The following is an 18,062-nucleotide window of genomic DNA, read 5'->3' as shown; positions in this document are numbered from 1 at the left end:
ATCGAAAAAGTAATTTTCCCAATTGGAAAAGTCATGAACTAAGAAATATCCTTCCAACAGATTTAACCATTTGTCTACGACGTTTCCATCTATTGAGCCTTTGAATATTGTTCCTTGATGGCGTCTCAAAAAGAATTCCAAGTGGGTGTGGCTAAAAAAATGAGGGTTCACTATCATCCTTTTGTTCACAATAGGTTTCCTAGCAGTCCTTGATGTGTGGGTGGCTTTGAGAAATGAAAAAGTAATTTTCCCGATTGGAAAAGTCATGAACTAAGAAATATCCTTCCAACGGATTTAATCATTTGTCTACGACATTTCCATCTATTGGGCCTTTGAATATGGGAATATAGAAGCTAACTTTTACCTTAAAAGGAGTGGCACCTCGACAGTGACTACTGGATGAAGATTCATCGCCTAAGGGTAGCCATCGAAGGATTTGGGAAAAGTTATCAATCATCGCGTTCCTCTGTTGCTCGAGGGATTACTCAAGCAATATTTTGAAAGGATCTACTGTCCCTTCATCTTTATTTTCTTCTGTCATGGGAGGTCATCAAGTTTTACAAGGTTGATCTTGCAATAGTTAAACTAGATCAAGCCCTAACTCCTTATATCCTAACCTCGTTGGGGACATGTAAAGAAAAATAGAGAAAGAGAAGACCGCTCTAATACCACTGATCTGAACTTAAACAAGAACGTAACAACTTACATATATAATCATAGACACAGAGATGCAACAGAAAAACACTTCATTTCATTAATAGAAAGATATTGAATTATGCTTACAAACATAATGGAAATAAGATAGCTTAGGCAATGGTAGCTTATCTATAAGAAGAGATCTGGCAGATACATGCCTCTGAACTGTGTTACAATGAGGCTCAAGGGCCTATTTATTATTGGAAAACATGACAAAACCTTAAAAAACCAAAACCCTAACCCTAGGATATTTAACACCAAGATTTTGTGGGCCTCGTTCAGGTTAGTTTGGCAGCTAACTTCTCGAGGTCGTAACGTGTTCATATTATCTCCTTTTGGTGCGTACAAAACCTTGTTGGAAAGGTTTCACTAAGTACTATAGGTTTCACTACAAGCCCCTTCCTATGGTTATGGGTCTATCACGGACCCCAAAAGAAACATTGTTTAGGAGGTCAAAACTACTTTGGAAGTTCAAGACCCAAAAAACTGCTAAAAATAATAAATGCTAAGATGAACAGGGAAACAAATGAAACTCACTAGGGGGTCTAGGTGGAATAAGTGAGTGGCCACCAATATCCACCTAGATCATCATTTGGTCACTACTGACAAACTAAAGAAAAAGTTTTCGAGTTTCTTGCTTTTTAGGGAAAAAAATGGCATTGACATTGCTGATGTTAATGTATATATCATAGAATTCCTTTACAGTCTACCTTATTTTATATTCCAGTTTTGATTTTCTAAAAGCCTTATAATTTGGATTTCATCTTCTTTCATTTTTAGAATAGGATCTCAATATTGTTGGTAAGAATTTGGAATTGAAGAAAGAGGAGCACAATAACATTGGAGAGACGAATGTAGAAATATAGAGAGAGGAGAGCTAGTCTAGTGATACCCTTAAAGCCAATATCTTACATGAGATCTAGACTGATGGTCAAGTCTTTAGAGTTGGTGAATTCACCTGCAATTCCTTAGTAACACAATGTTAATGTTTTGAAGTGATGAAACAATATTTCATGTTGAAATTGTAGTTCAACTAGTATTAAGTTGGAAACTCATATTGTAATAGTTGACATTTCATATAATATAATTTATGTTGCTGAAATTATTTATTGTTATACATGATATTATTTACTATTGTCATTAACATATGTAACTTTATGTTTTAATATTAGATGAATATGCACATTGTTAGTCATTTTTTTTAATTTAGTCGCAAAATTATACTAATTAATTTATGTTGATTAATAATGAACATATAAAATAAATGTAAAACTATAAAATTAGTATTCTATATTGATTAAAGATGAACACAAATAAAATGAATATACAATGAATAAATTAGTCATTTATAATAATTATAATGAAAGTAAATTAAATGATTATAAACCACTAAATCGGTCACTTATATAATGAATATGAAATTACCAAAAAATGATAAATGACTACTGTAAATTATAAATTTGTGATTACAACTGATGACTAATTTTTGCATATATATGACTATTAGTAGCTAATTTACAATATCTTATAACATGACCAAAATTTAGTCATATTTTTTTTGTCATTAATTGGTTTCAAACAATGACTAAAATTTGCATATATATGACTATTACTAGGTAATTTAACATATCTTATAATGCTACCAACATTTTGGTCATATTTATTTGGTAATTAATTGCTTTTATCTAGTGATCAGATAGTAGTATATTTTGTTGTATATTTGGACATTAATTGTGGCAATTAATGACTAAATTAATGATCATATCTATGACTAATCATTCTACTAGATGGTAAAATTGATACAACCAATTAATGACTAAGCTAAATGCGATGAAAAGTTGGTAGCATTATAAAATACTATAAATTAGACACTATTCATCACCAACTGAAAAATAGTCATTTATATGCAAATTTTAGTCATTTTTCAGTAACTAATTAGCCATTTTGTACTAGTGCTCCAAAATTTATATTATGCATACCTTTCCTTGTTATTTAGATCTACATTGGTCTTCTTCTTCAATATTTTCTCATCTACTTTTCCTTCTTTACCTAGTTCTTCTAGTACATCTTCTTGTACCTCAATTATTGCTAATTGAAATTTTTCACCAACCTATGTAAGATTGAAAACAATAGCCTCTTTTAGTGTTGCAATAGTTTCAATATCTAATGGTTTCCTTCATTTATTTTTTGTTTCATCTTATGTTGTAGTTATGATATATTTTCTATACTCACTTTCATCTCCATCATACTTGGGATTTTCAAAACACTCCTTAAGAAAATAAAATTCAACATTACTTGTAATCTCATTCATGTCCTCAACAACTTTCGTTGTTAGATTCCCCTCACAATCTTCTACTTCTACAAATTTTTTAGCTTAAGCTTCAATTTCATCATCCACGTGTATCTACACAATAGGAATCACTTTCTTCATCATGTTCATGCTTTGCATCTCCTATAAAGTCACCTTTTCCTTTCTTTTTTTTAAAATATATATATTTTTTGTAGTGTTTAGGACAAGTACACCATGCATGTCTTGTATATATTCTTTTGCTCTAGCAAGGTCTTCCACAACATCTCCTTTTAATATTTCTATAGTGTTAGAATATTTTTATTCTCCTATTAGAATAGTTTCTTCATTCAAGTGCAAAGATTTTTGACTCAATTTGATGTTGATAGTTGTTGTTATTCCTTTTACTATATGCCATTTTTAGAATATCCCAAGCTTCCTTGGACATAGTTGATCATGAAACCTTGGAAATAATGTTGTCTTTCAACCGTTTTACAATGAGAGACAATGCTACAATAATATACTTCTTATTAGGCCTCTATCCTTGGACTGAAATTCATATTGATCACAAATTTCTAGAAGATTTGATTGACTACCTACATGTTAATGGCCTCATTTACTTGAGTTAATTTGCAAATCCAACACAAACTAATATGTGGAATCAAGGTTAGGTTTTTAACATACCATTTAGGAATTCCCCTGAACCTTCATCATTTTTGGATTAGATATATTGGAAATTTATGTGCATCACATATCAGATTAGTCTAGGAGCATGACGAGATTGTTTAGTCCCATGATCCCTAAGGGGTTTATATGCAAAAAGTTGGATATGCTTTTTGTATATATGATATATTACAAGATATTCATGGGGACTAGTGGAAACTTTTATGGAAGATCAAAGGTCCCGCAAAATCAAGACTTTTTATGTGTTGTGCACTAGCTAACAAAATATCATCTTGGGACAATTTAATAAAGATATGTTTTTATGGTCTAAACAGATGTTCCCTATGAAAATATGATGAAGAATCTGTCAGTCATTTCTTCATGTTGTGTCCTTATTTTAAAGGTGTTTGGAAATATGTTATGACAAAGATTATATTTGCAGGTATTTTGATAGGTGGAGAGTTAATGGAGGCCTAGTTTCAGTGGCTCTCATTGAGGGTGAATAAACCATATCAAGTATTGCCTCTTTTAATAGTATGGGGAGTTTGGCTTGCAAGAAATAAAGTTATATTTGAAGATCACATCATTCCTATTAAGGTTTTTACGACATAGATTTTAGTTTTTTATGAATTTCTATCAAAGGACCAAAGGGATAATAATAATATAATCCTCAATCCGATATAGATTGATAAATTTCATCCATGGGAATTGTTTGATGGGGTTAACAGGGAGACCCTCCTTAATGTGGCGGAGTTGTACTGCATCTTTTAGAGACTCATTTCCTCTCTAAAAATGGGTTTGGGAGTAGGTTCCAACAACTATGTGGAGCTCTTATCTTTAAAATTGTTGCTTATTTTTGCAATTGAGAAAGGATTGAATCATTTACAGGTCTTCGGTGACTCTATGTTGATTATAAATTAGGTTAACGGGTCTTACAGATGTCAAAATATGAGACTATTTCCTTTGTTGGAAGAAATATCAAGACTAAAAGATACCTTTACTCATTTTTCAGTGCTTCATGTTTATATGGATCCCAATAGTCAAGAAGATGGTTCTAAGGAAGGCCTCCAATTGGATTTTGGGCCCTAGTTGATAAAAGAACAACAAAATTATGAACTCTATGCACGTTATCATAGACCATTCATTGAAAGAGCTGACCATATATGATAAAAAAAAATGGTTTACATGCTTCAACAATTTGTGGGACTTTTTTTATATATCTCCATGAATTTATAATTATCTCATATGGCAATAAAATGTATAGAGGTTGTGTTGATGTTTATACTAGTTGTGTTGTAGTTATTTTGGAGGAAAATGTTTGTATCAATTTTTGTATAACTATATGGTCTCTCCTTTTGCACAGATGTTGGTGGATCCTCATATATGAATACATACTTGTAATGTATCTATAGAATGCAATTCTATATATTAAATAAAATTACTAATATGAAGATCAAATTTTGCTCAAAAATGAAAGTGCCTAGAATATTTGGAAACTAATGTCGAGTCATAGTGGTTTTCGTTTTGATTCTAATGACACTTGAATTGCCTCAATCTGATGTCGTATGATAAAGTTATGATGTTTTGATCATTTGGCTTAATAGTTAAAAAATTTGCAGGTGTGTTGACTGGTTGTTGACTGGGCGGTCCATATTGCTGAGGTCATGATGATGTTAGTATTTCTACTAGCCATATAGAGGACTAATCACATAGCACCACTTGTAGGGTTTGTACAAGTCCATTTGGTTGAATTGGATTGGTTGAAGTGTTGATTTGGTGGCCTAATGGGAAGCTGCAACGTAGCGCCTCTTTATTGGATAAATTTTTATTAAGAGTCAGAAGGCCTCAATAGGATCAAACGAATGACCTACCACAACACAAATCTAGCTTCTGTTGTCTCATGTACATCATTGTAATAACCCTAGTGAAAATTCTATGAAATAATGTAAATAATGGAAACAATAAGACCACGGGTAAGGGACATGTATTCCAATCTGATTGTTGGGAAAATATATCCTAGTGGTCATTACTGAATGCGTGTTTTGGCTAAGAAAATTGGAAAAGGCTAAGGAAAAGGCATTAAAAAGGGGAAAAAAATTGGCACAGTTATTTATGAAAATAAAGGAATATAGGAAAAAAGGAAGGTAAAAGGTCACAGGTTACATGTCAGGAGAAAATTGAAGGAAAATAATGGAAAACGAAGGAAATAGAGGCCTCACTCATAAAAAGGATTTTGAAGGTCAATTGGCAGGCTCTTAGTTCCTATACTCTCTTAGATCAAGCTTAGTCAATGGTAACCTTTTTTCAATTCAAGTTTGGAGCTCTCTCATTACTCTCTCTCTCTCTCTCTCTCTCTCTCTCTCTCACTCTTGGTCACTTATGAGTTTTTTTTTTAGCACTCTAGCTTTGGGCCAATGAAGGAAAAGAAAGCTAAGAGAAAGGAATGAAAGCAAGGATCAAGGAAGGAAAAGAAGGATGAGACAGTCTCAGCATGAATACTTGTAGGTAACCTTTTGCATGTGTGATTTCCTAGCTGATTTGGACATGCATGGCTTTGCATCTTGGTGTATGGTCCTCTTGATGTTGGTGGCATGGTTATGACAATGGTTTTTAGCCTAGCCTTTCCTTTTTCCAGATGCCATGGTATGTTGGGATTTTTATGTTGGTTTTGAGCTTTGGTTTTTCAAACGAATTTTAGAATCCGAGGTGAAGGTGGTCTCAAGTTAATTCCCAAAGGCCTAGGAATCCCTTGACTAGTTTTGGCAGGATAGACAGTAAATCCTGAGGTAGAAGTCTCAGATTAGGGCCTAGTGATCCAGGTTTGGATTGTGATAAAGCTTGAGAGATTGCTCTTAGTTTATGGCCTAGTGATTTGGGATTTGAATGTGGTAAAGCCTGATAGAGAAGGAAACAGAAAAATCCTCAAGGATAGTGATGGATTCCCAATGGCATTCCAAGTTTGGTTTGGTTGTGATCAGAGCACCAATTTTCGTCTGATCATGGTTTGATGAGGGTGGAGGTGGTTTAACCTCTGGATTCCCTTTGTTTTTCATGGATTAGTTGTTTTATGAGATCTCACATTCATGCTTGGAATATGGCACATGGGTGACTGGCTGAAAAAGGGATTTGGTTCAACCAAGTCTATGGTCGGGTGGTATGTGGAGGTCTAGAACCTAGTCAGATTTTCCTATAATTAATAAAAGCTTAGTTCTCTTACTTTTTCACTGGTTTATATGTGGACTTAATGGCTTTCATATTTATGATATTTATACAGTTTTATGCTGGTTATAAGCATGGTTAAATGACTAGTTCATGGCATGGTTATTTCATGTATTTACTTGTAATTGTTAAGTGGATAGATGCAAGACCTAATTGATGATATAATATGTAACAAACTAGGTGAAAAATCCATGTAATAAATGTTAAAAACAATAACCATGAATGACTTGGACACTTATTTCTAGTTGAATGCCAGGCAAGACATCCTAGGAGGTGTTCATTTGGTTGTTTATGGCTAAGGAAATTAGCAAAGGCTAAGACATTAAATGACATTTTTGGCACAATTATGAGAAAAAGGAGGTGAAAGGTCACATGTTGCATGTGAGGAGGAAAATGAAGGACAATTGGAAAATGAAGAAAATAAAGGCCTCATTTATAAAAAGGCTTCTGAGGATCAGTTGGTAACCTTTTGTTAGTTCAATGTTGGAGCTCTTTCTCATTATTCTCTCTCTCATACTCTTGGACACATAGATTTTTCTTGGAGCACACTTGGAGGGTGTGGCATACTTGGATTCTTGGAGAAAGAAGGTAAAGGAAAGAGCATGAAAGCACAAGAAGGCATCTACATCAGCAGCTACATCAAATTTTCTTGCAGGTACCTAGTTGCATGTATGGTTTCTTCACTAGTTTTGGCATGCATGGCATATGCATGTGGTTTTTTGGTTGTGATCTATCAATAAGCATGGAGGATGATTAGGATCGATAGCGGATTTCCTCACCTTGCCATTTCCTGGATAGCCATGGTGATTGTGAGTTTATTTCCTCATTGTGTTCTTTATTGGTTATCATGTTTCCTTATCTTGGGTTGAGTTACTAGTCTCGTAGCCTTGGCTGGACAAATGCTCTGGAGCCCTAGAACAACATGGGTTGAGTTACTAGTCTTGTAGCCTGGGTTGGAAAAATGCTCTGGAGCCCTTGGTGGGTTGAGTTACTAGTCCCATAGCCTTGGTTGGAAAAATTCTCTGGAGCCCTTGGTGGGTTGAGTTACTAGTCCCATAGCCTTGGTTGGAAAAATACTCTGGAGCTTGGTAAAAGCTATGGGTTGAGTTACTAGTCCTATAGTCAGGTTGGACAAACACTCTGTAGCCTCAATGGCTAGAATAGAGACTGATCTGATGATGTTTTTGGTGATTTCCAATCGTGAGGTCGAATCACTATTTTATGGGCTGAGGTGGATTGTCTGAAAGCCCTGGATGAGTTTTGATTGATGTGTTCTATGAGATCCCACATTCATGCTTGGAATATGGCACAGGGGTGAATGGATGAAGAGAGATTTGGCTCAGCCATTCTACGGTCAGGTGGAACATGGTAGTCCCATCTCCAGTTGGTTCATTGCATTCATTCATGATAAATTATTTCCCTTGATTTCCATGTGTAAACGTACTGATGCATTTATGGATTTGATGGCTGTCATGTTTATTGAATTTTTGTTCCTATTATGCTAGTTATATGCACATGTTATGACAACATTTATGTATGGCTCTCAACATGTTTTTATTTCTATGTGAATGGATAATGTGTCTATGGCCTAAGATGATAATGCAACAAATGGAATGAGGAAATAATGGTTCATAGTGATTCTCAAATAACTATGAGATCCCTCCACTTAAGTTTGTTCTTTACACCTATAAATTACATGTCAACAATATGTTTGATGAAATGCTTGTCATGGCTAGTAGGGGTCCAGTCAAGGTCTTGAACAAGTATTTTCTTTAGTACTGTCATTTCCATGTTACTTTACTAATTTGAAGAGATGGATCATTTCTAAGTAGTGACCTGGGCTCTGGGCCTGAAAAATTGGCTCAAATCCCGAAGTCGCTGGCACAACACTGACAATTTTGGTCCACAATTGCTGACAGGCAAGCCTGTGAGAGCAAATTTAGGTTGCTCATTGCTCTGTTTCCCATAGCATGAGAGAGACTATGTTCCAAGAGACTTAAGACAATAGTGGGACCCAAGGACAGGCTGTCTGAGTGGTTGACTTGTCTTCTGAGGGTTATGCTAATGATGTTGGATGTTTGTATGGTGTTTTCCGTCATTTCCAATTCCTTAAGGTGACATAGGAGGTCCAATCATATCACAGTGGCCTCTCGTCGCATGTTTATCGTGGTTGGCTAGTTGCTTGGGCGATTGTGGGAGTCAGGTGTTATAGAGTGGTATCAGAGCATGGTTCACCCCTTAGACTGGAAGGGCTATGTGTTGGTCATGCATGCATGTCAATTGCATGTGTGTTTCTTTCACTTATATACTTGTTACATTTTCTTGATGATTGATTAGGGCTGTAGTATGGTTATCATGGAGAATTTGGTATTGATTTCATGAAATGCATTGTCATAAGTATGTGACTTACTATGTATGGATTGTATGTCACTCACATGTTGATTTTATGGTGTCTACTTACATCCTTGTATGTTAGGTTACATTTTTTAATATTTTTATTACATGCATCGGTCTTGTAGGTTGATTACAAGAACTGATCGATTATGTTTGACTACATGCAGTTATGTGTATTTGTAGTTAGTTTGGCATTGCTTATGCATACTACTGGTTGCATGTCGCAATGTGTACAATGGATTAATGGTTGTTGTCATGCATGAGGTCATAGCATGTATTGTTGATATGACCTTACATTGATGATTGGATCCTAGTTAGAGTAATGTTTATGAGTTGATGCATTTACTCACATATGTCTATATGATGTATGATTATGTTATACATGTATCATGTTGATTTGGTAATATTGCAGACAAGTATCCTCCGCGAGCTATACTAAGGTACATTGGTTTATTGTGATTTGGTTTATCAGACATATTATGCCTTGTAGGAACAAATATCAAATGCCTAGCAAGATGGTTAACTACAGAGATTATCCCTATGAATTGGAAGAGCAGTATGGTGTTGGTAACTCTTCTAGCTTCGAAGTGACACTGAGAAGCCTAAAGGAGGAGATAAGGAGTTGTAAGGTAGATAATGATAGAATCATACAGTCACGGGAAAAGTTAGCAGAGGTGAATGCAATAATATTTCAAAGCTTGTCGGATCTTTAGCGACAAGGACCACTACGGACTAGTCATGAACAGGAAGATAAAACTAATGGGGCATACGGTAGCAGACCGAATGATGGTCATCTATCATATAGAGATGATACAGTTAGAGATGGAAGATTATTGGACAATCTAGATACGAGAAGGGGTAGACACATTTATTATTCTAGTTCTGTTTCAGATATGCACTATGATCATCATTGGTATCATCCTTACAAGAGGAATGATAGGGGATACTTATCGAATGAATTGAAAAAGGAAAGGCCGCCTAATTTTGATGGAGAGATAAAGAGATCATAGGATGTAGAGGCATGGATGCTTGGTATGATGAAATTCTTCAGGTTGCATGAATACTCAGAGAACATGAAAGCTAGAGTGGCTACTTTCAGTCTTAAAGATAAAGCAAACATCTGGTGGGAAAACATGAAGAATGTCAAGGACATAAATGAGGCAGATCTGACTTGGAGTGAATTTGAGCATCCATTCAAGAAGATTTGTTTGTTAGAGAGATACTTTGATGATAGGGAAAAGTAATCCTATGAACTAAAGATAGGATCCATGACAGATGATGAGTACACCAGTAAGTTCTTGGAAATGTTGAGGTATGTGGCTTACCTCAAGGAGGAGAAGGCTAAGATTTAGATATTTCTTAGTGGGTTACCAGTTGCATTCAAAGATAGGGTTGAGTTTGATGAGCCTAGATCATTGGACAAGGCTATCTGAAAACTAAAGCATTGCTATGAACAATCGAAGCGTTGAACATAGATGAAGCCACATTGGAGAAGTAAACCAAATAACAAAGGAAAATGGGACAAGAACTGAGTAAGACCACAGGATTCGGGTAATAGGGAGAATGTTGCAACACTTAAGAGGGTCAATGCATCAGATAGAGGACAGGGACACAGATATGAGGAGTAGAATAAGGAGTCCATGTAATGTTGGACTTGTGGAGGAGATCACCGCAAGAGGGATTATCCATAGTACAAGAGTGGTAGGCCAGAGATATACAGTGTGCAGGACACACAGATAATTGGAGACATTAGTCAGAGCATTCCACGTACCTATGTAGCCTTAGATAATAAACAAGCAGAGCATTAGGCATCTATCATCGAGATGGATGGTAAACTTTTTGATCAATTTATTTCTATTTTGATTGACCCTGGATCTAATTATAGTTATGTTAGTCCTAACTTTGGTGGATAAGTGTGGTTTGAGTAAGGAATTGCATGTAGAATGTTGATTATTGTAGTTGGCTACAGGTACAAAGAAGCTAGTGCATCATTGGGTAAGAACTTGTACATTTGAATTAGATGGTATGCCTACAACAACACATCTAAATGTATTACCATTGGGTTCATTCAGTGTGTTGTTAGGCATGGGTTGGTTGTATCTTCATAGAACCAAGGTAGACTACTATGATAAGGCAATTGGATGTGTTGCTAACAATGGAGGACCAAGAGTCTTGTAGGATAAGAAGAAAGCCACATCAGTTAGGATGGTGACAGTTATGCAAGAAAATCGTAGCCAAAGGAAAGGGTGCAAGCTATTTGCAGTACATATTTCTAGTGATAAGGATAAGGAGGTGGAGAATGCAGATGTGTTGAACAAATACCTAGTTTTACAGCAGTTCAGGGATGTATTTCTTAAGGACATCATAGAGTTTCCACCACATATGGAGGTAGTTTTTTCTATTGAGTCAGTGCCAGGGGTAGCTCCAAGATTGACTTGATATTCAGATACCATCAAGTACACATCAAAGAGGAGGATATATACAAGACTATGTTCATGACCAGGTATGGGAATTATGAGTTTGTTGTTGTTCCATTTGACTTGACGAATGCTCCAACTAAATTCATTTGTTTGATGAATAGTGTGTTGATTCCATATTTGGATAAGTTGTCATTGTATTCATTAAGGATATACTAGTATATTCTAAAAATGAGGAAGAGCATGTTGAGCACTTAGCAGAAGTGTTGAGGTTGTTGAGAGAGCATCAATTGTATGCTAAGATAAAAAATTTAGTTTCATTCATACAGAGGTACACTACTTGGAACATGTTATCTCCGAGGAGGGAATTGCAATAGATCGAGATAATATAAGAGCCATCATGGAGTGGGTAGCTCCTAAGAATGTGGATGAGGTGATATCTTTCATGGATTTGGCAGGCTATTATAGGAGTTTCATCAAGAACTTCTCATAGATTGTGTATCCCATTACATCATTGCAGAGGAAACGTAAGAATTTTGAATGGACTGAGGAGTGTGAGGCTAGCTTTGAGAAACTTAAGAAGTTGTTGATATATGCACCAGTACTCCAGATTGGAAATCCGGATAAGGAATTTGTGGTATGCATAGATGCTTGCAAGATAGGGCTTGGTAGAGTCCTTATGCAGGATGGATAGGTGGAATGTTATGAGTATCGAAAACTAAATGAGCACAAGAAGAGCTACCTAATGCATGATATTGAGTTAGCAACGATTATACATGCACTAAATATGTGGAGGCATTATATTCTTGGCAGGAAGTTTGTGCTTATGAGTGATCACATTGGGTTGAGATATTTGTTTGACTAGCCAAATATAAATGTCAGGCAGGCTAGATGGTTTCCCACGATCAGCGAGTTTGATTTTTAGATCAAGTACATCAAAGGTAAGGAGAACATGGTGGTAGATGCTCTCAGTAGAAGGATACAGGTGATAGCACATGTACGGGTACAAGTAGTGGTACAGGTATAGGTGATGGCACAGGTACAGGTATAGGTAGTGGTAGAGGTATAGGTGCAGGTGCACAGGGCTTGGATTATTGTCTTACAGTAGAGGGATTGGTCAAGTTCCGAGACAAGATATACGTACCAGATAGTAGCAAGCTCAAGAAGGTGATCTTGAGGGAGTTTCATGTGAAACATTATTCGGGTCACCCAAGTTATTAGAAGACACTCACAACAATGAAAAGGTATTACTATTGGCCGAACTTGAAGAGGGATGTAGTAGAGTTTGTGGCTATATGTTTTAATCGTCAGTGAATGAAGGCAAAGTGAAAACATCCATGTGGACTACTATAGCCAATCTCTATTCTCGAGTGGAAATGGGAGATCATTTCCATGGATTTAATCACAAGGTTTCTGAAGATGGTGAAGCAGCATGATTTGATCATGGTCATTGTGGACAGGATAACAAAGGTTAGACACTTCATTCCAGTGAAGTCTATATTCTCATCTATTGATGTGGCATAGTGTTTATCAGATATGTGGTTAGACTAGATGGTGTCCAGAAGAATATGGTGTTAGACAACGATGTAAAGTTCACTTCCAAGTTTTAGAAGGAGTTATTTGTAGCTTTGGGAACAGAGTTGGCCTTTAGCACAAGTTATCACACACAAATGGATGGATAGACAGAGAGGGTCAGTAGGATATTAGAGGAAATGTTAAGGATGTATATGATGCATCAATAATGCAAGTGGGAAGAGTATCTACCTTTGGTTGAGTTTGCATACAACAACGGTTATCAGGAGTCATTGAAGATGAGTCCTTTTGGGGCATTGTAAGGATGGAGGTGTAACACTCCCATTAGTTGGAGTGGTCCTATTAGCAAGGTATTGATTGGACCAGATATGTTGGTAGGCATGGAATAGGAAATACAGGTAATCAAGAAGAATCTAAAGGCAACACGGGATATGTAGAAGAGTTATGAAGATAGGAACAGGTTGTTCAAGGAGTTCCAGGTTGGGGAACAGGTATATTTGCACATCAAACCAAAGAAGAGATCCTTTCAGATTGGCTCATGTGCCAAGCTAGCACCACAATTTTGTGGACCCTTCATTATCATTGAGAGGATTGGGCCAGTGGCCTATCGGCTTGCACTGTCTCCGACAATGAAATTCCACGATGTTTTCGATGTCTAATTTCTTAAGAAGTACGTTAAAAATGCTTATCATGTGATTGACTGGTCTATATTGTAGGTGGAACTAGATGGAGAATTCCATCCAAAGCCTCATTGTATATTACAGAAAAAGGTGCTCATTCTCTAAAATCGAGCAATTGAGCAAGTTGAAGTGCAATGGAAGAACTTTGAGCCCAATGAAGCTACATGGGAGATGGAGGATCAGATGCAGGCCATGTATCCTTCTTTGTTTGTCGGTTGAGGCAAAGCAACTTTGATATGGTGGTTTGGTGATTGCTTATGATGGTTGGTAGTTTCTTTATGCTGGTTTAGTATTTTCTTATGATGGCTTGGTATATGCTTTATCATCGTTTAGTATTTGTTTTATGTTGGTTTAGTATATGCTTTATGGTGATCGATAAATGCTTTATGATTGTTGATATATGCGATATGAGTTTTTGATATATATTCTTAGATATGATGTTAGTATATGTTTGATATATGTTTTGATATATGATTTGGCATATGTTTTGGTATATATATTTTGATGATGTTGTTATTATATGTACACCCATGTATGGATGTAAATACCATAACGAACTATGTTATAAAGCTCCACTATGTGGTATGGGTGTTATGTTATTATGCTATCATGTGGTTATGTTATCATGATGTTATGATGTCATATGAGTTGGCACTCAACAGGATGATCATTGTAAATACCGTAATGAGTTGTGTTATAAAGCTCCACTATGTGGTATGTTGTCATGTTGTCATCATATTATGTCTTGAGTAGATCTTCCATTGTAAATACTTCATCAAGATATGTTATAAAGCTCCATAAGAAGTATGTTTTCTTTCAGTAGGTTGCTAAGGTATATGTGTGATTGAACACTGAGGATGGTGTCCCCCAAGGGGGAGGGTTTTGTAACAGCCCTGGTGAAAATTCCATGAAATAAATGTTAAAAACAATAAGCATGGATGACTGGGACACTTATTCCAAGCTAAATGTTTGGCAAGGCATCCTAGGGGGTGTTCATTTGGTTGTTTATGGCTAATAGAATTGGAAATGGCAAAGGCTAAGGCATCAAATGGAATTTTGGCACAATTATTTATGAAAATAATGGAAATTAGGAGAAAGAGGAGGTGAAAGGTAACAAGTTTCATATGAGGAGGAAAATGAAGGAAAATAATGGAAAATGAAGAAAGTAGAGGCCTCATTCATAAAAAGGCTTCTGAGGATTAGTTGGTAACCTTTTGTTAGTTCAGTGTTGGAGCTCTCTTTCATTATTCTCTCTCTCATACTCTTGGACACTTAGATTTTTTTTGGAGCATTCTTGGAGGGTGTGGCATACTTGGATTCCTGGAGCAAGAAGGCAAAGGAAAGAGAAGGAAAGAGCAAGAAGGCAAAGGAAAGAGCAAGAAAGTGCAAGAAGGCATTGGCATTAGAAGCTACATCATATTTTCTTGCACGTACCGAGTTGCATGTATGATCTCTTCACTAGTTTTGCCATGCATGGCATATGCATGTGGTTTGTTGGTTATGATCTGTCATTATGCATGGAGGATGGTCGGGATTAACAATGGATTTCTTGGCCTTTCCATTTCCTAGATAGCCATGTGATTGTGGGTTTATTTCCTTGTTGTGTTTTTTATTGGTTCTCATGTTTCCTTAGCTTGGGTTGAGTTACTAGTCCGGTAGCCTTGGTTGGAAAAACACTCTAAATCCCTGGAACAACTTAGGTTGAGTTACTAGTCCCGTAGGTTGGGTTGGAGAAATACTCTGGATAACTTGGTGGGTTGAGTTACTAGTCATGTAGCCTTGGTTGGAAAAACGCTCCGGATCCCGGTAAAATCTTTGGGTTGAGTTACTAGTCCCATAGCTAGGTTGGAAAAACACTCTTGAGCCCTGGATGGTTGGGATAAAGACCAATCTGATGATGGTTTTGGTGATTTCTAACCATGAGGTGGAATCACTGTTTGATGGGTTGAGGTAGATGGCCTATAGAAGCCTTAGATGAGTTTTGATTGATATGTTCTATGAGATCCCACATTCATGCTTCGAGTATGGCAAGAGGGAGAATGGATGAAGAGAGATTTGGCTCATCCATTCTACAGTCGGGTGGAACGTGGTGGTCCCATATCTGGTTGGCTCATTAGATTCATTCATGAGAAATCCTTTCACTTGATTTCCATGTGTAAAGGTATTGATGTATTTATGGATTTGATGGTTGTCATGTTTATTGTATTTATGTTCCTATTATGCTGGTTATATGCACTTTTTATGAAAACAGTTATGTATGTCTCTTTACATGTTTTTACTTGTATGTGAATGGATAACATGTCTATGACCTAATAGATGATAATGTAACAAATGGTATGAGGAAACAATGGTTCATAGCGATTCTCAGATAAGTATGAGGTCCCTACAGTTAATTATGTTGTGTACACCTATAGGTTACATGTCAATGATATGTTTGATGAAACACCTATCATGGCTAGTAGGGATCTAGTCAAGGTCTTGAAAAATTATTTTCTTTATTACTCTCATTTCCATGATACTTTACTAATTTTAAGAGATGGATCAATTTTGGGCAGTGACCTGGGCTCTAGGCCTAAAAAAATGTCTCAAATCCCAGAGTCGTTGGCATAGAACTGACAATTCTAGTCCACAGTCGCTCGCAGGTAGGCCTCTGAGAGCAACTTTAGGTTGTTGGTCACTCCCTTTCCCATATAATGATATTGAGTATGGCCCAAGAGTCCTAAAAAAACATGATAGCAACTATGGCCCAATAGATATAAAACAACAGTGGGACCTAGGGACAAGTTGTTTGAGTGGTTAACTTGTCCTTCGAGTGTTCTGTTTATGATGTTGGATGTTTGTATGGTGTGTTTCCCATGATTCCACTTCCTTAAGGTGACTTAGGAGGTTGAATCATATCATAGTAGCCTCTCATCGCATGTTTACCATGACTGGCCGGTTGCTTGGGTAGATGTGGGAGGAGGGTGTTACAACTAATCTATAGTTACAAGTGGATTTGTCTAAGGAATTGTAGTCCCTTTAGAGATGGCATGGGCATGTTCAGCTATAAGGAAATATTCTTGGAACAACAATATAAGGTATCTGGTGTATTTTTATATCTCGTTATGCACTGACAGTTATGTGTTTATGGTGTTACGATGTAGGGGATTGCATGACAAAGAAATTTCCATGAAATTTTGAAGAAGGCTCTGGTTAAGATTTCCTGGGAACCATGGGGATTGAGTCACGGTGTCTGTTGTTAGTCTAGTGCTTTTGGTCTTTTTTTATTTTCTTGCACTTGATTTGTAGTTTTGTTATGTCTAGTTCATGATCATGCCACTTTAGCTATGGTTCATATTTTTTCTATTGGTTTTCATGGTTTTCTTATTGTTTGTTTCTTGGCTTTCCTTTTATGTTTTGAGTCTTGGGAATTGGTTTGGAGAAGAAGAAGAGTTGATGGAGAATGGGGAAATTTGTATGGTACCTAACAGGTGATGTAAGACTTAGATGAAGCTTGGTGCATGAGTAAGCATAGTGGAAGGCAAGACTATGACAATCGGTGGGACTGGTTGGGTCCATTGTTGTTAGTGGATGAGGACAAGGTAAACATTAGAAAGGTAACCAAAAAAGGTAAAGTAAATGGATATGAGGTGTTGAATGTATTGGCTATGTTTGGAATGATTTTTCTCAATGTTGTGCATGTTGTGCATGTAGGTTTTAACCCCATACAGAAATTACCTGCATAAGAATTCTAAAACACAGAAAATAAATAATATGAGAGCATAACACATAAAACACATATACACAAAGATTTTCCCCTGGATCCCAAAACCAGGACTACCAGCTCGATTTTTTCATTATGTTCATTTCAATGTTATAATACATATTTATACATGGTGAAGCATCCAATACCATGGACTGAGAACCATCGCGTCCAAAACCATGGACCTAAGACCATCGCATCCAAAAACATGTGATAAAATCATGCACAAAACCATAGGTGGGTCTACCCAACCTAACATAGTTTCAAAAACCAAAATTTTTGGGGCACTGCCATGGGGTTACCTGCACCCCTCAAACCCCCTGTGACACCCCCATTACATAATCAGCGCAACAAAGGGGGGGCTCCGCCCCCCCTCTAACCCCTGGTTAACTACATGGGCTAGTCGTGGAAAGAATATAACACAACCCATC

Source organism: Pinus tabuliformis, chromosome 8 (assembly GCF_031772625.1).
Source record: "Pinus tabuliformis cultivar Carrire ecotype Pingquan chromosome 8, CPIR1, whole genome shotgun sequence".
NCBI lineage: Eukaryota > Viridiplantae > Streptophyta > Pinopsida > Pinales > Pinaceae > Pinus > Pinus tabuliformis.
Note: the sequence above shows the minus strand (reverse complement) of the source record.